Raw genomic sequence first — 18,834 nt, forward strand, 5'->3', positions numbered from 1 at the left:
AGACATAACAAGCTTTATATAAAGATAAAGTGAACAGATTTAAGCATGGAAGGCATGACTCCATTAGTACACCTGTGCAAACAGTTGCCAAAACATGCACCTAAGCTGAAAAAGTACAGTGCAGAATGGGTTAAAGGAACCGCAAACAAAATGTTTATGACATGGCCTCAGGGTGGATCGTTATCTGAGACGGTCCTACAGCACATGACGACATACTTGCACGCTATACACACTGGAAAAAAGTTAGACAAACACCTAGCTAGTTCAGAGCTTTAGAAGATGTATCAACAGAATAAGGAGGAGGAGCCGCCGTTAGAACGGATACTTAACATATGCACAGAGGGGGTGAGATGCCTTCCGTGCCACCCGCCCAATCTGAAACGAAAACTGAAGACAGTAAGGATAAAGTGTTATACCCGCTAAGAGAACTTAAAGCAGCTACAGGGTATGGCAACCGGACATATGAGTCACCCATGCAAAGTAGTGACAAAAACCCTGACAAAGATAGAGATATCACCTCTAAAGTCCTGAGGGACAGGGAAATACGCGAGAACGAGAAAAAAGGCCAAGCACAAGCAAGTACATCTCTTGATACGGAGAGAGGGGGCAAAAGATGGAAAGGAAACAAGGATAGAACTGATGAGATAGCATTCACACAGAACAAATGGATGGGAGGTCAGATTTTATTTAAACTCGATGGTAAAGGCATTGACGACGTGAAACAAAAAGGGAAGCTAGACGAGTTACAGAGAAAGGAGAAGGAAAAAGAAAAAGGATTGAGAATCGAAAGAATGAGGAGAAAAGACAGGCAGAGACGAGAACAGTTATATCGCGGAGAGCAAGAAAAGTTACACGATCATAAATAGAGAACAGCTAATGATCAGGACAGACAGGAGCAGCAAAGAATAGAAAAAGAGTAAAGGATATGGGAGAAAAGAGTAAAGAGACGAAGGGATGAAGAAATCCAAAGGGCAAATAAATGTAGAAATGCACAAAGAAAGAGGAAGAAGATGGGGTCAGAGAAGAAGTGAGGAAGCGCAGAGAATTCGATGACGACATAGAACGTAAGTGAAGACAAAGAGCACGTGATCTTGAATATCTGGAAAGGGAGGTTAGAAAACCTGATCCAATAGTAGATTGGGAAGATATAGAAGAATTCTTTCCTGAGTACGATTCAGTACCAGGCACGTCTAGGGCAAACTTTGAGGATGACTTTGACACCAGAAGCATCGGAGAGACGGTCGACAGAATATATGATGAAATGGGGCTGGAACAAGTACTTTAAGAGGAGGGGGAAGACGAGCGCCTGGAGAGCACTCAGCTTTACGATGCGGAGAACGCTTCCCGAAGTAGAAGGAATAGAGAGTTGTCCCTTGATAGGGTGGAAATCAGTAAGAATAAGGAGGATGAGAAAAGTTGCATGAGTTGGGCACAGACAATGACAGACACCAAAAGAGAGGAGCATGAGGAAAAGGAGGAAGAGAGGAGATGTGAAAAACTATTCTCACGAGCGAAAGGGATAAGATGGTCAGATTCTAGTGGGTCTGCACCAAGGGCATCGGAATCAGCCACACAATCAGACCGACACGAAGAAGTATCTCACGGTCAGAGGGGGGTGTCTCCACCACCCTATGTAAGCCAGCTAAGGACATTGCCAGGTAGGCGGCGATGTGGGAACATTACTCCTGACAGGCAGAAGAACAATGAGAGAAGAGAGAGAGGGATATGCGTCCATATTTCCGTTGCTCAAGAAAGGTCGAACAAGACCACAGTATATTCCCTGGCCACACATGGATCGGGAAAACCGTAAAAATAAGCTTCCAATGTTGACATCCGGAGCTTGAAAATTGAGATACCAGCTAGAAAAAATGATAGGAGGGAACACATTAGCTGTAGGGGATATCAAAGGTCTTTTAATCGCCATACTTGGTGATAGAGCAGGCAATCTGTGGACACGGGCAGGTTACCCTTGTGTGACCACAGTTAATATTGCGCATGATGGAGCACCTTTCAACAATTGCAGAGCCGCAGTATGGAAAGCTTTATGATTGCTATATCCAGATACTTCCGACATGGGAGCCATCATGACTCGAAAATGAAGGAGTCGGAAGACCCTTTGCTTTACATCCAGAATTTCCAAGACACGTGAGTACTCGAGACTCCTGAATCTTGGGAGAAATCTATACCTGTGTTTTACCACATATTATGCCAAAGGCTGCCAGATCTGGTACAGAAACAGCTCAAGAAATTGGTAGGAATCGAGGCCAAACCGTGGTCTGAAATACAGTTCACCATAGCGCACTATTGCAGGCTGCTGCAAGAAAAAAATTGCAAAAAAGAGGCTGCACGAAAGCATGAGGAGGCAAAAATAGTGTAGCAGAAATTGTCAAAGTATGCAATTGAAGGGGCAATGATAACTAGCACAGACGGGTCGGGCATGCAGCATGTCAATAGTCCACAGCAGAATAATCAGGGCAATACTGGGTTTTACCCCAGGGGAAGAGGATTTAGGGGAAGAGGATGGCAGAGTAATCAGGGAGGTTTTCAGAATAATCAAGGAGGCTTTCAAAACATGCAAAATGGCAATCAAGATATGTCAAATGGGCAAATAATCAGACCACCACCAATATATTGGTTGTGTAGGATGACAGGGCATCTAGCACGCACATGCAGAAGTCAAGGCATGGTGCAAAATGACCAAGGAACAAGAGCAGGTATGGTGAATCCACCTGTGTTTTTACAACACGGAGGGAATGGAATTGCACAGAATCACACTGTACAACAACAGACGCCAGGAGGGTAGCAAAGCTTGCAACCTCAGAATTTGATAAGCTTTCCACAAGGTCAGTTGCAACAGTCGCCGATGCAACTGTCACAGACAGTAAGTGCAGGACAGGCTGTGAACCCTGGAGTAAGAAGTAACACTGGTGATGGAGGAAGTCCATTCACGCAAGGTGGGACAAACTTGTATATGGACTAGGACAGCTCACTGGGAACCCTTGTGTGTTCTATCCTATCAGTGACACCAGACCCTCACCAGGAACCAAGGGTGGATGTCGTTATAGGGGATAAGGATTATTCGTTCTTAGTTGACACGGGTGCAACACGCTCATGTATACGTGAAGGCAGGTTTTCTCTATCTGGTGATGCTATAAATACTCAGGGCTTCACAGGAGCTACAAGTCGTGTTCCTTTTACAGACGCACTTCCAGTCTCCATAGGAGAATGTGATATGAATGTACCACTATTATATTCACGACAAACCCCAATAAATATCTTGGGTCGAGATCTAATGACAAAGTTAAACATGACAATCTTGTTCCCAGAGAAAGGCATATTATGTTCAACTCCAGGAATGCATTTGAACATATGCGAGATGATTAGAGCATATGTAGGACACACAGCTATCCGAGCTACCCCATTAGGGCCAGAAATATTTGCGTATGGAATACGTGTGCTAATGGCAGGTCTGCCAGGCCTTACAGACAAAACCATGAGGATCCCAGATGAATTTCTCTTTAGGCCAAGAATACCTATGCACAAAGAAAAGGGACAAGTATTTCCCTTGTGATACACACAGCCACGATATGAGGGAAAATGGCTTTGATCGATGGTTGTGATGATGAAGGCCGACAATGGTGCACAGTAATAGCCATTGAAGAAGGGTACAGATTGACTGACTTCAGAGATGACGATCTGTTTGACGAGCAAACAGAGGGGGGAGAAACAACAGTTGAGGTAAATCTCACCTTCTGGGTGAAAATGATCAAAAGAGAAGTGCCTCAAAGAATGATGTTGGCACAGAACCGTCCTGAATATTTTGGCGATGATATGGCCCAGGTGCCTGTCTCAGAATGGACCACAGGCCCCTATGACGTAGGCTTATTGAAAGGATTCGAAGAAGTAAAAATTAAACTGAAGCCAGGAGCAATTCTACCAAAAGCACAACAATATCCCATGTTCAGGGAAGCAGATGAAGGGATTTTTAAGACAATTTCCTCTATGATGGAGCAGGGCATCTTAGTGACATCAGAGTGGTCATGCAACACTGCGGCTTACCTGATAAAAAAATCAAAGGCAGGGTCTTGGCGTTTAATCCAGGATTGACGCCTGATAAATGATATTGTAGAGGCTGAGTTCCCGTTAGTCCCTAACCCGGCTACAATTCTATGTAATATACCTGTTGAGGCAAAATATTTCACAGTGATTGACTTGAAAAATGCATTTTTCTCAATCCCATTGCACCGATACTCACAAGATCTGACGTTATTTACATTCAGACAAATGCGTCTGAAAAGCACAAGGCTACCCCAGGGGTACTGTGAGTCTCCTTCTATTTTCAACAGAGTCCTGCAAATGGACCTAAGCAATATTTCATTAGAAAGTGTTGTCTTGCAATATGTGGATGACATCTTGATTTGCAGCACTACAGAGGAAAGATGCAGACTCAACTCTATTCAGCTATTGACCATATTGGCTGAGAACGGATATAAAGTTGACAATGAGAAATTACAATATTGTCATCAAGAAGTGCTGTACATAGGCTAGCTAATCTCACATGAGGGGAAAAGGGTTACCCAAGAAAGGGCTGAAGCCATACTTCAAGCCCCACACAATAAAGCAGATGCCGAGCTTTTTAGGTCTTTGCAATTATGTCAGAGCATGGGTCTTTGACTACAGCTCATATACCAAGCCCTTGTTACAGGCCCTAAAGAAGAAACAGGTGACAAAAGGGAAAATTGAATGGTCTGAGAGCATGGAAGAAAGGTTTGCCGAACTCAAGTGAGCCACTTGCACGGCACCAGTTTAGGGATTCCCAATTATGCAGAGGATTTCTACTTGTTTTCACACATGAATGGCAGTGTTATGACTGCAGTGCTCACACAGAGAACCACATTGGGGTACAAAGCCCTGGCATATTACAGTGGAAATTTAGACTCAGTGATGAGAGGTCATTTTCCTTACGAACAAAGTTTAGCTGCTGCAGCGTTCGCCATAGAAAAGGCTACAACCATTGTGATGGGATGCTCCATGACGCTGTCCGTCAAGCACGTACTATTTGATATTCTTGAGAAACCAAAGGGCACATTGACATCTGAGAGCTTCTGCCTATGAAGTGATCATATTGAATCCATTGATTAAAATTGTCTGATGCAAAATAGTGCACCCAGCTATGTTCATAGCCGAACCAGTCACTGAAGGAGAGCCGATCCATGACTGTGCCAATTATGAGGAATTCTATGATGAAATTCCCAGAGTGAAAGAACCTGCATTGGCAGAAGGAGAAAATGTCTTTGTTGACGGCTCCTCGAGACTCGATCAAAACGATGGGCAAAGATATACAGACGCTGCTGTAACGAAGCACACAGCAAATGGAGAATTTCGAGTACTCATTAGTGCACGATTACCATCACATTATTCAGCACAGGCTGCAGAATTATTGGCATTAATACTCGCCATCGTGAATCACGAAGACCATGAAGTAACTGTGTATAGTGTCTCCGCCTATGTGACATCAAAAGTGCACGCAGGCTTAGCGCGCTGGAAAAGAAAGGGCTACCTCCGAGCTGACGTCACGCCAGTGCAGCACGCAGCCCTATTGGACAGGCTCATCAAGGCACTACAGCTCCCAGTGGGCATAACAGTCGTAAAATGTGCCACCCACACGAAAGGGATAGACTTTATCTCACGAGGAAATCAAGCAGCAGACATGGAAGCCAAGCGTATGGCTTTCAAGGGCGAGATGATCATGGATGTGGAAATCACTGATGTGAAGGAAAAAATGATTGTTGCATGAAGTAAACCTGACAGCTACAATAACATGGGACAAACCCAGTTAATGGAACTCCAAGGGGAGGCACCACAGGAGGAGAAAAACCTCTGGAAGCGGCGAGGGTGTTCTTTAAACACCTCCGAAAGCTGTGGCGACAGTACTGGTAAACCAGTGATGCCTATAGTCCTGTTAAAAATAATAGTTTTAAAAAAATACCATTGGAACAGTTGCACTAAACCAGCGCACATGACAAAAGAGAATCATGCGGCAACGCTCGCTGAAGACTGGTTCATACCGAATTTAGCAGAGCACGTTGCATTTTTTATGATGAACTGTATAATTTGCCAACAGTTCACAGCTGGGCACACACTAAAAGTAATTAGAGGAATCATCACAAGGCCCAATGGACCTTTTCAGCACTTGCATGTCGATTACGTCGATATGATGCAAGTATGTAACGGGTACAATTATCTAATTGTTGTGGTGTGTCCATTCTCTAGATGGATAGAAGCAGGTCCATGTACACACCCAGACTCTACCTGTGCGGCAAATTTCTAGTGAAAGAGGCATTTCCCAGGTGGGGGGTATGTGAAGCCATGAGATCAGATAATGGAGCTCACTTTGTCAATTAAGTTTTTGAACAGATTAGCTTGTTGCTTGGTATAAAGCACAAGTTCTCGTTGGCGTATCTTCCACAAGGTAACGAAATATGTGAGAAGCTCAATGGCTTGTTAAAGGAAAAGATAGCCAAGTTGAAGCTTACTCTAAGAAAGGGATGGTTACACTGCCTTCCTTTGGCACTGTATGCACTCAGAAACCAGCCTGGTTCTGACCATCATCTTACGCTGCACAAAATAACAACAGGAGAAGGATGCGCACTCCCCTGTCACCCCGAGACAGAGCTAGATATGATGCCCAGCCGACAAGAGAAATCTTAGGGTCTGAACTGCAAAATTACTTGAATTCCATGACATTTTGTCTTACGGTAATTTCAGGCCAGCTGCAGCGACGACGAAAAGGGTGCAGGGCAGCACAGAACACAGAAGGAGATACTACAGGTGACAAAGTTCAGGGATTACGTATTCCATCAATATTCTCTAGAGACATTGTCCTGTTGAAGAACCACACGAGAAAAAAGAGGGACGAGCCAAGGTTTAACGATCCCTTTACAGTGGAAGACTTCACTCCCTCTGCAGTGAAGATACAAGGAAGAAGAGCCTGGATCTTTTTGGGTGACATCAAGCCATACATCGGAGAAGGCCCCCTGCCTGCACCCCACCGTGAAGAGACGACGGAAGACGGGGAACAACCACAGCACGTGCAGACGAGATCCATGACGAGGAAGAAGGACCCATGAAAAGCAAAGAAAAGACAAAGACCTTTTTGTGCAAGTTGTGGCTTCCTTTGAAACATTATCCTGAACAAAAGAGGTTAAGGACATAAACTGACACTTTGTACATCCTAGTTGCAGGGTGATGAAGAAAATTGCACATGTAAGCCACAACACAGTCTGTTGACTTTGAACTTTGGATTAAGGCACACTGAAGCCTTGACAAGAAAAGAATCTGCCACATTTTCATCGAGGACACACAAATTGGAAGAAAATACAGTATCCTGATTCTTTCAACACAGAAACTTTGTTCGGAATCACTTATGGTGTCCCACAATAGCGACATCACCAAGGACGTGTTAAAATACTTTGATTTAGTGCTGAGATCGTACCCGTCACTGGTGGGGAGGCTCACCAGTATCACTGACTTTCTTCAAGATCCTGAAAACGAAATTACTATAAGAGGCTGATTACTGTAATTGCCGAGCAGTTCCTCCTGCTTCCAGAATACAACGAGGAAAAACCAAATGTCCCAAGCAGAGGAAGAAGCGAACGTATCAACATACTGTTCTTTCGTTTAATTGAAGTCTGTCCAGATCTTGTCAGAAGAACTACAGACGTTTTGACATTTCTTCGAGACCCAGCAAATACAGAAGGTTTAAGCATAATCCTGAATGGAATAGTTATCCAAGTTGCTCTTCACGCACACCGAAATTGCGGAAACTTTTCACAGTGAGTGAGGGCCAAACAGTCCCAAACTTCAGCAAAGGCAGGACAAATGTCCCTGTCGCCAGAAGATTGGCAAGTAACGTCAATTTTCACCTAATTGAGGATTTTCCAGAACTTGTGGGGAGACCTGTCGGTGTTGACGTCTTCACGTTCATCAGAGACCCAGCCAATTCTGTGCAGATGGGCATACTCTTGCATGGTATCATGATGCAAGTTGAACTTTCTAACCATCAGCAGAACTATCTGAGAAGATTTTAAACTTTCTGCTGAGGGACAGATCGAAAGAGTATCACCAGTTACTGCACTTGAGTATACTGAAAAAACGAGATGTCTTCGGGAATGAAGCAAATAGGAGGTACAGTAAAGAGACCTGCTGAATCATTATCTGATTCTGACATTTCCCATAGCTTAGCAAGAGAACTGTATTCAGAGATAATAGACAATCCATTGTTCAGACAAAGAGGGACAATTGTTTTAGTAACTGCAACACACAAACAGAACCGGCAGAATCCAGAAATAATATTGTTTAAGAGTGTATTAAAAGATAGCATCTTTCAACGGATGATCGAGATGGGGATTCAAAGCAGCAACCTCGTCCTACCTCGGGAGGAGAGACGCTTGTATTTTTCTGGAAGTAAATGCTGTAGATTGACCTATAGGGGTATTATGTACTTATGTATTATATTCATCATTGTTTTACTGTCACTGACGATTAGAACTGCATTTTGTATTGGTGCACAAAGCATTTCAGTGCACACACCTAATGATGCACGCATGAAGCCTACGAAGGCACCCAGACCTTACATAGTCATTCCAGTCCCTAGGAGGTCTGATGGTGGAATGTATGAACTTGAGATGGATGTGATTAGCAATGACACACACACACTTATGGCAACAAGCCAATTGAAAAGCCAGAAACAGGGTCGGCAAAGTATGAATGGAAAAAGGTTACCGACAACCACATGCATGCAAACATTGAATACACACACACCAGGCCTAGCGTCAATAACTGCAGAACCACAGGCCAAAGAAGAAAGGAAGGTTGGACAACCAACAATGGGAAGCTCTATGATTAGCAAAGTTAAGAGCCACAGGAAGGAAGCGGATCTCATGAAGAGACAAAAAGAGTTGGAGAGGAAACCAACAGAAATAACATTAATGAACACCCATGATATAACACTGATGGCGACAAAGGCAAGCCCAGAGGAAATCTCACAGGCACATATGATAGCAGAATCAATATGGTTGTTCATAACCAGAGCCAAGAAAATACAAGAGGCCAAAGAAAGACTTTGCCAGACTTTCCTCCGCTCGACTGGCACAGATGAAGGTACCTGCACCATGGATCAGGATACCTGAGAATCCTCCAGCAAGAAGAAGCCCTATGGATGCATTCAAGGATGTAGTTGTAGCAAACTACATGAAAACCTTTAGCATCAAGAGAAGCATACAAGGAGATGACAGTGAACTAAATGATTACTTAGACAGCACAGCACATTTGGGAAGCAACATCTGGTACCAACACATGAAAGAAGTTGGAAGACGAAGTTCAGAGGGGGAATGCTTTGTTTGTGCACTCCTACCTTATAGCATGGGGAAGTCAAAGATCTTCGTAGCTTTAGATATTGATGTCCAGACAGCACACTGTCTGTCACACGTGGCAATGTGCAAGACCAGAGGCCAGTTTATGGGTAGTGATGCCTCACTGAAATGGGCAACTAAAGCCACCGATCCGAATGAAGACGACTATGTCCAGGACATAAAAACAAGAAACAATGGCAAGACAAAACACATTGTCATCAGATATGAGAAGCCTGGAGTTAAAGGAGCAGACATCAAAAGAAAAGCGAACCAGAAGCTAAATGTCCAAGGAAAAACTCCAGAAGAGGCTCGAAATTGGAAAAACAGAGGCCAAGTGCAGATTTGGGGAACAGTGCTTTCACCAGATGGATGGCAGAAAGGAGTAGTGATTTGCAGAGCATGGATGGTCATTGCAGCCTGCAAAGAAGCAATTGAAAATGCACAAAGGATATGCAAGCTATTGTGGCCAAGGCTTGCAAAGATGCTGACATGGGTGAATATAGAAGAGGACTCCTGCAGATAGTACCACTGGAAAGCTCATAACTGTGCTTCGGGAATAATGGCACAGGAAAGATGGGAGAGAAACAGAACTGTGGACGAATCTTTGATGCTCCAGGAATGGTGCATGGAACTGCAGTAATTATGGACCAATACTGGGCATGTGGATCCAAAGCATACATCAGACTGCCGAGAAACTGGGGAGGTACATGCACATTAGTCAATGTGCATGTTCCAGCGTTGGTGATTCCAAAAAGTGATCTGAACATTGACAGTTTCCCAATAGCAGAATCTCACCTGAGAAAGAAGAGATCTGTGGAACTGATGAACCGAATAAAGAGAGAGAATTACTTTTCTGCCAAATCAGAAGAAGCTTTTAATGTGATCCCGTATGAACACAGGCTGTTCAGCCTCACCTCATCAGTGTTCACGACAATCTTCAGGCCAAGAATTCAGGTTGGAGCTAATACTAAATGGTTGCAGATAACCAGATGGGAGTTACTGCAAACCATCAACACGACCATAAAGGATTCAACGCAATTAAAGAAGAGTTCAGGGCAATCCGACTGATGACTCTCCAGAACAGATATGTACTTGACATGATCACAGCAATGGATGGAGGTGTTTCTGCAAAAATTGGAGAATCATGTTGCACATTTATACCATCTCACGATGAAGAAAATTGAACTCTAACAGAGGCCATAGATATGCTGACGAAACTACAGAATCAGATGATAGATGAAACTGACGAAGTTGACGATGACAGCTGGTTTGGATCACTATTTTCATGGGTTCCACAATGGATGGCAGATGTATTCAAGTTCCTAGGAGCCCTGCTAGTGATGATATTGCTTGGATTTTGTGTTATCAAGATAATAATCTCTCAGTGTCAGAAAACTGTGCAAAAAAGCTATTTAGGTGAAAAGCATGATTGATCTCAAGCCAGAATGGAAGCCCAAAGACCTGACAGACGAAGAAATAAGAGATTTTGTGAAGGCCAGCATTCATGCATCAGAAGGAACAAAGTTTACATATCCCAGGAAGCATAGATATTATGTGGGAAGATGTGTTTACTGCAGCCCAAATGGACAGTGTCAACTAATGACATGGAACAAGGACGAACACGTGAGAACAGCAGAAAGTTTAAAAGGAGTCATAAAGATATGGATCCCAAAGAGACATTTCTTCAGACCATCATGTATAGACCCAGAGATGAAGAAAGAATCGACCCAGGTGATGAAGTGAAGGTTAATACAGAGGAACCAAAGAAGATGGATCCAAAGGAAGAGATGAAAGTGGTTGATGAATCCCCCAGAGGGGGGACTGTAGAGGAGGTCCCAAGTACAGCCCGCACTCCAACCGTCCATTTTGAAGTGCCAGGAATGTTCACGCCAAAGTATGCGACGTATGACAAGCAAATAAACCAGCAAAGAGGAGTGGGGCTCTGTCCAGTACCCATCAGAAGAACAACGCCTATTGAAGTACCGATACCAAGGAAAACATGAACAATAAGGTACCCATTGAGAAAACCATATCAACAAATGAAATGAAATGAAATGAAATGAAATGAAGATCGTCTAAGTACAGTCCCTGAAGAAGCCAAAAAGGTCTTAATGGAAGACGAATGGTGACATCACAAGAACCCGGACTGACTCACATATATAAGGTATGATGACCAGAGAATTACTCAAAGAGACGAAACGCCATGGACAAGGGACATCGTGAACCTAAAGTGAAAGAACAATGTCAAATGCAAGAAGCTTATGCTGTGAGCATGACGAAAATGTTCAACCAGTTTACGCATGTACATATGCTTGGAACCGCAAGAAAGCTAAGAAAATCGTGTGGCTTGCTATGCTTAGTAGAAGACAGATTCGGCAAGTGCCACCTATACATATCTACCTCAAAAGAAGCACGTTATATAAGTATACTTCCACTATGCATAAGAAGCAGAATCAACCAAAGGTAACTAAGGGCCACACGAGGAGAGCTTCATATTTAACAAATCAAGAATAAGCGGCAGAATAGAAACTCCCCAGAGGAAAATCATGCCAAAAAAGCCAAGGTTGTATCAGTTAAAATAGACGAACAGTAGCTACAATTAATTGAAGCAAAGAACAGAATATCCTGCTCAGAAAGGTCAAGATAAGAAACTGAAGGCAGGTGATGGATAAAACGAAAATCAAAAACACGAATTACATGAAGAAGAGGCAAATTCACGGTGTCTGAATCACGTGAATAGCCGAGCGAGAAGAAGTGAGACTTTCACACCTACACATGGCAGTGGGCCAGGCGAAGATAGCAGAACTTTTCCAGACAGGAGATGCAGTCTCGAGGCCAACCACAGTGAAATAATTGACACATGACCCTAAAGTGATGATTGATTGTAACATTAATCGGAGGAAGGCTGGGGAGCTGGTGGGCACCCTGCACCTGGCCGACCATTCTTCGTGCTGCTAAGCAAAGTGGAAAAGTATGAGTGGGGTTGGTGCCAACCCAATCATAATGGAGCAAGTAATCTAGGGACCTATAGTTAGTAGAACCAATGGGACGTCATACTTTTAGTGACGTCTACAGTAGCCATTTTGAAGGAAGGGCTTAGTTGCCCCACCTGACAGTGTTTACCAAATCCCCTTACCCCTTACCATATACAGATATAGTACCTATATTAAAATTACTTTCCTAGAACCAATAGAATTGCATGCCAACTTTTAAGCATTCATGTTATGTTTTATGAAGTTCGTTGGAGTTGTGAAGCGAGAGAGAAGATCACGCATCCGCTGATATTCATATGACTTCCCGTTTTTTGTACCTTTCATTAAACGGACTCCCTTTGCCAAACCGTTGAGTTGTCAGGATTGATTTGATGTTTGAGTATAAATCTGCATCCCCATCCATCTCACGGGTGCTGTTATTCCATCTTAAAGTGCTATTGGGCAAACCCCAGCTCTATGGGCCGGTTGGGGGTCCTGGTGCACAGGTGGCCAAGAAGGTAAAGACACTTGGCTTCCATCTTGCCGCCACCCTTTCCTACTCCAAACAGGTGAAGTCTATGGCCTAAGCCACAGCCTACACCTGCAAGCTCATCAGAACAGACAAACCCTTACTTTCGGACAACTGCATTATCCTGGCTACAGCCCTGATCCTATCTATGCTTGATTACTGTAATGCTTTATCCATCGGTGCTAACAAAACTACCATCCAAGGATTCAAATCCTCCAAAACAATGCCTTAAGAGCGGCTCTCGGCGTACCCAAAAGAACTCATATATCCGTAATAAGGGGCCAAAATAATTGGCTTTCTACCCAAAATAAAATCCACCTAAAAGTTGCATCCCTTACACACCAAGCCTTGAATAATGCAGCCCCTAGCTATCTCACAGACAGATTCCAAAGAAGAATCACCACTAGACCTTCGAGAACCAGCAATACTAACTGCCTCATCACACCAAAAATCAAGCTGTCTAAGGCTTGGGGCGGCAGCTTCCCAGTTAGAGTGGCACAACTCTGGAATTCCTTGCCTCAGTTTATAAGGGAAGAGAAGGACTGCCCCAAATTCAGATCTAACTACATAAACTGGCTGAAGTCCTCGGATATTTAGCCTTGTACAAGTGAATATTAGATCCCCTGCGGCACCTTGTCCGTATATACTTGTGTAGTCACCTATCTATCAGTTATGAGTTCTCATATGTATCTATTAATTTGCCCAAATATTGCCATGTATATATACCTTCTCTTTTCACACTGTGTAACCATGTTTAACTGTGTGTAACTGTGTGTAACTGAAAGCCTCGCATGTCCTTGACTGCTGGGCCCTGATACCCTCGGGTCTGGTGCGCATTATAAATTAATAAACAAACAAACAAACAAACATTGTGATGTCAGTGATGACGTTGTTATCTTCTCGACTTGTTTGATGACAACTATATCTCCTCCATATCGTCAGTCAGGTATGGTTTGAATGGCTGTCTCAGAGAGTAACGTTTATCACATCTGCGATACATTGTTGATGGTGATGAAGGGCCTAGGAGTGATGTGCATCTATAATTTCTCGATCGTTGGGCTACGAGTCGGTTGGTGGCCACGAGGACCACACTTGGACCTCTGCCTTCAATGATAACTGTATCCCTCAAAACTTTTAGGGTGTAGGGCCATTGGGTAATCCCGAGCTCTACAAATCGTTGTATCCCAGAAATTCCCTATTGTCCGTGCTCCCTCTACGTTCTCTCCGTGGTGCAGGCTGTGCAGACATGGCAATCGGCGCTGTGCTCCATGTCATCACGGGAGCACCACTGGTGGCCAAGCCAATGCTCTACCCCATGCTTCACCCAGGCAACTCCTTTCAGATGTGACATGGGTCTTCAGTCTTCTCTGGCTGTGCCCACTCACCTCTCCTTGCCTTCACCTGTATTGCCACTGATAGCTGCCACTCTGGGCCATAACTCTGCTGCCGCTCTGCTACCGACCCGAGGAGCCACAGGCAGCCGCGGCTCGGGTCTTGGAGCCTTTTCCTGGAATCACATCACCAACATGCTCCCTTGATCAACAGAATCCCCTTTCCCCTGGGCTTGTTTCCCTTTTTTTTAAATTGCAAAATCTGCATATAAAAGCCATAGAGAAGGTGGGAAACTTTAGGTATCTTGGGGTAATGTTGGATAGCTCCAAACATGAGATCGCCATGCAAGACTTCCTAGGAGATGAGACAAAGAAATTGGCAACACAAGGGAAAGCAATTGATAAGAAATGTAGCCGCTTTTCCATGATTCCGGTGCTGGACTTTTATAAAATGAAGGTGGTCCCAACTCTGACTTATGGAGCGGATGCAATTCCAAACATCCCAAAGTCATTATGGCCGAACCTCGAGGCGCATTTCTGGAGAACCGTACTAGGACCACTGAATTCTACTGTATACAGACTCTCTGTAGTCTGTATACATAAGGAACTTAGCCTGCTGTCTCTTGCAGGCACAGTAAGCTGCAACGCATAGATGCTCTTCAGGAAGTGCAGGATGTCAATCCCTCCATCAATTTACAAATTGATAAATCAAGAAAGTTTGGGCTCCAGCTGCAAAATGCTCACCTATTGGTACAAGACAAACCTGGACACACTCTCCTCAATAGCAAGCTGCGAAGAGGAACTGTGCAAGAACCCGGTGGAAGTCCTGAAGAGACTTAAGGATCTGGACTGGATAAGGACAGGAGAAGCAGCCGCCAACAATAAATTAATGTCCCATCTTCCCAGCGACCCAAGGAAATTAAAGGAACTCCAACCTTTCATTAAGAGGTTTCCGTCCAAGCAATCTTGTGACCTCTTGTTGAGAGCCAGACTTAACCTTCTTCCGAGTAACGAAACCTTAGCCACCAGAGGTCCCTCTGCCAGTAGCACGTGGCGGTTCCGTGATTCGAGTGGTGAGAAAGAATCTATCCGGCACCTGCTTCTCTCTTGTCCAGGTACACGTTGGTTAAAAGTTTGCTTTCTTCCGTCCACCTTCTCCAACTATTCACTGAGGGACAGAGAGACCTGTTGGTCTAGATTGATTGCGGGTGATAGAACCTCATGGTTACTTGCGACCTTCAAAATTCTTCAATACATCAACGGTAACCTTCTCTCATTGAAACTGCAAATTCACGAAGAGCCGCAAGAGGTCAGCCAGGAATAAGCACAAATGTTTTAGAGACAATTGACAACAAAATGATTACTACGAATGATTTTCTACTCTCTGTTTTGTAAAAATCGTATTGATTGAAACAAATAATAAAAAGAATTAAAAAAATAAAAGCTTAATGGGCTGGAGTTATGGGCCATGTAACTTGTTAAAAGCGTTCGCTGTGCTCGTACCTTTAGCTCGTTCTTCAGGGGTTCATAGCTTCTGGTATGGTCTTTGTCAAGATCTAAAAGGTTAATTATAGCAATAATCAGATCTTAATATTTGCCTCTAATATAATGCAGACAACTATTAGGACTGAGACGTTACCCAATTCAGCAGTATTTCTTTGGATGGTAGACTAAGGTTGTACTACTAGGATTTGAACTGGAAGCTGCAAATTGTAAGGAGATGTCTGCAACACGTGACTAACTCCCTCCACTATCTCACTTACCGAATGAATGGTCTTGGCGGATAGCTCAGGGGCAACGTGCTCGCCTTGAAAACAAGACGACGCAGAGCAACACAGGTTCGATCCCTGAGTCCGCGCTTAGAAACCTCTGGGTATTAAGCCTTTATAAATAACCTATCATATCATATATCAATGGTTAAAATGGGCATTCAGGAAATGTAATCAGCCCTCCCTCCTTGCCAGCCTTGAAAGAGCAGTCCATACCTCTTCTCCATCTTTACCACCGGTGGGATTATGGGGGCCTTGGCGGTGGGGTGAGAAAGAGCCATTGCACACTACTGTTTTCTCAATATTAAGGCTGTTCTGGTGAAAGATATAACAAGATTACAATTGAGGAACCAGATGCTACCTCACAGTGCCCAATAGGTGGCAAATCGAACGGGAAACCCCTGTCCCAGCGCACCACCTGGACCTCTGGCTCTCCACACCGCTGTGACGTAGGGCCTTCCTCATATGCCTGCTACCATCACCACATTAACTACAGTGGAGGCGCTTCGGACCAGCGGCGCTCCTGGTGTTCCGGCACTGGCGGCGAATAGATGTTGGTGTATGTGCATCGGACTCCCACAAACCGCATGGAACCATACCCGCACCCAGCCAGCTCCAATCACCGCCTCAGGCCTAGCATCTGCCTCTCTTTACCCATCACTGGATCACCCACCCCCCTTTAATATAGATCACTGCAGCTAAAACGGCATAACTGTAGGAGACCTCATTTTACACAGGCACTAGAGGAGTATCACAGTTGCCCTGGCATCTCCATGTCTCTACCAGTTGCCACCAAGGCTGCCCATCTCCCAACCTGAGAAATCACAGAGCTGGGTCATACTATGTAAACACTTGGTGGGTAGGTGTGCTTCCCCTCGGCCTTTCCTTGGGACCTGGAAGCTCTTTGCGCGTGGTAGCCAGGTGCATAGCCCCTAGTGTCTTCTGGGCTGTGATGGGAGAGTGAATGCTGGTTCCTGCTTCCCGCGTGCCGTGCTGGTTTCCTCTCTTTGCTTCGTGGTCCGGGGGCGATGAACTGTGTATTCTTTACCTGCCTGCAGGGTTTCTGATTGACAGGCATGCGGCCCCTCCTTGAGGAACTATCACCCGAACCCCTTCGTCGCGTACGCTCATTCTTGCCGCAGGTGTGGCAGGTCCCTCGCGCGCTCCTGGAGCTGCTGCTGGCACCCGTGAGCTGCCACTCTCGCTCCGGCGTCCCCGCAACTCAAGGTACTGTGCTGACCTCCCCGCTCAAAGCTCTACCAGACTTATTCCCGTGTAAAGTTAGTGGCGCAGCGCCTAGTGACAGCTGATTTTAAAGTAGAATTTGTATTTGCGTTATTTCTTTTCAGCGTTTGCCTAATCGTGATGCCAGAAAAACACCCCGAACGCTGCAGTTTTTCGGCGCACGGCGGGTCTTGGCTGCAGGGTGACTTAACAGCTCTTCATTGTTGTGCGGCAGCATTGATTGCGGCCCGGTGTGTGTGTGCCACAGCACTGCAGACAGTGCAGGGAAAGTAGGCCAGCTGAGGTGGGGCGGGGGGCTCAAGTGGGGGGCCAGGATTTTAGTGGAGGGGTCCGGGCCCGAAAGCCCCCCCCCCCCCAGTAACGCCACTGTAATGATGCAAAGAAATGTAGCAAACGGTTTTCTTTTATGTTGTGCAGTAAACATAGTACAGAAAAGTATGATTTCTTTTTGCCCCAGTGCAAATGTGTTTAGATAATACGCAGTGTGAAAAAAAACTGTTTGATCCATTCCATATTATCAAAGCATTGTCTCCCTTTTTAGAACTTGTGCAAATGCTTGATAATCTGCCAACTAGATGTGTGCACCACCTGCCTGTGCAGGTCAGGCACACCTGAGCTCACCTTCACCAACGGCTCCTGGCGCCGGAAAGACGATCAGAATGGACTAGTCTCCACAAAAGCACAAAAGAAGCCGCAGAACCGGTGTAGCAAGCGGGTAGGTGCGCAACTAGGTTTTCGGTTAAGCAGGCAGCGCTGCCACAGGGTTTGGCGCGGTCCCACAGGAACCGCAAAAACCTGTCCCTTGGAGTCAGTGTGTGGGCATAGCTACGTGGGTGAGGCCTTGTGTATGCAGCTGGGCTAGCCTAAACGCTTGCTGATGGTCCATTGAACTACCCATCAACAAGAAGTGTAGCACACTGACATTTGCGTAGTGTTCACGTCGCTGTCGCCTAACACATGTCATCCACCAGTATTCAGGGTCACGAAGCATGGGCCTATCTTCTACACACTAGTCAGTGGACCAATGGCCATTGGGCACTTCAGGCTTTAGCCACCCTCCCCCCAACCCCTGAAACTTTGGGCTATGTCGCCTTGATCTGGCTGACCTCCAGAGCCGTGGCAGGACAGGATACAGAGAATAAGCGTGTCTGCGGCGGCACAGTTACCAAAGGCCAGGCAATGCATTGCTAATGTAAAAACGTTTATTGTTAGCACCTGCATTCTTATGCATACATTTTTAGGCAATTGAAATTGTGATGGGGTTTAGTACTTCCATGTCAGGTCATCGATTGGAAGGCCAGGGGGATAGGAGACAGCACATACAATAGTTCTTAAGTGTATGGTCTCAGAAGTGATGGGGAGAATTAACTGCGTGTAACATTGAAGCGGCACCAGAATAGACTCATTAGAATGTGTAAAGAAGTTGGATGCCCCCAGACAAGTCAGTTTGCCCCTCCCCCACAGTCTCTAAAGTTAGCTCCTCTTTCAACATTTGAAGTTGACCCCTTGACCCCCCCTCCTCAGCGAAATGTTAGTCTAGGTGCACCCCTGGCTCTAGTTAGGTGACCTTTGCTA

At 45.0% G+C, this 18,834-nt stretch overlaps 1 protein-coding gene across 4 annotated transcripts in view; it reads left to right on the forward strand.

The window, feature by feature from the left end:
- Positions 1-18,834, forward strand: part of LOC138567894 (transmembrane protein 272-like) — a 235,437-nt gene that overhangs the window by 59,350 nt on the left and 157,253 nt on the right. The window contains exon 1 of one of the 4 annotated variants that reach the window (XM_069646394.1): positions 17,084-17,241. The exons of 2 other annotated variants lie outside the window; for them this stretch is intronic. The gene's annotated coding sequence lies outside the window, so the exon portion shown is untranslated. Of the gene's footprint in view, positions 1-17,083; positions 17,242-17,805; positions 17,975-18,834 lie in introns of those variants that run through there. One more of the 4 variants, XM_069646401.1, reaches the window with a different exon arrangement.

This window comes from Ambystoma mexicanum, chromosome 1p (assembly GCF_040938575.1).
Source record: "Ambystoma mexicanum isolate Mex_15411 chromosome 1p, UKY_AmexF1_1, whole genome shotgun sequence".
Lineage (NCBI taxonomy): Eukaryota > Metazoa > Chordata > Amphibia > Caudata > Ambystomatidae > Ambystoma > Ambystoma mexicanum.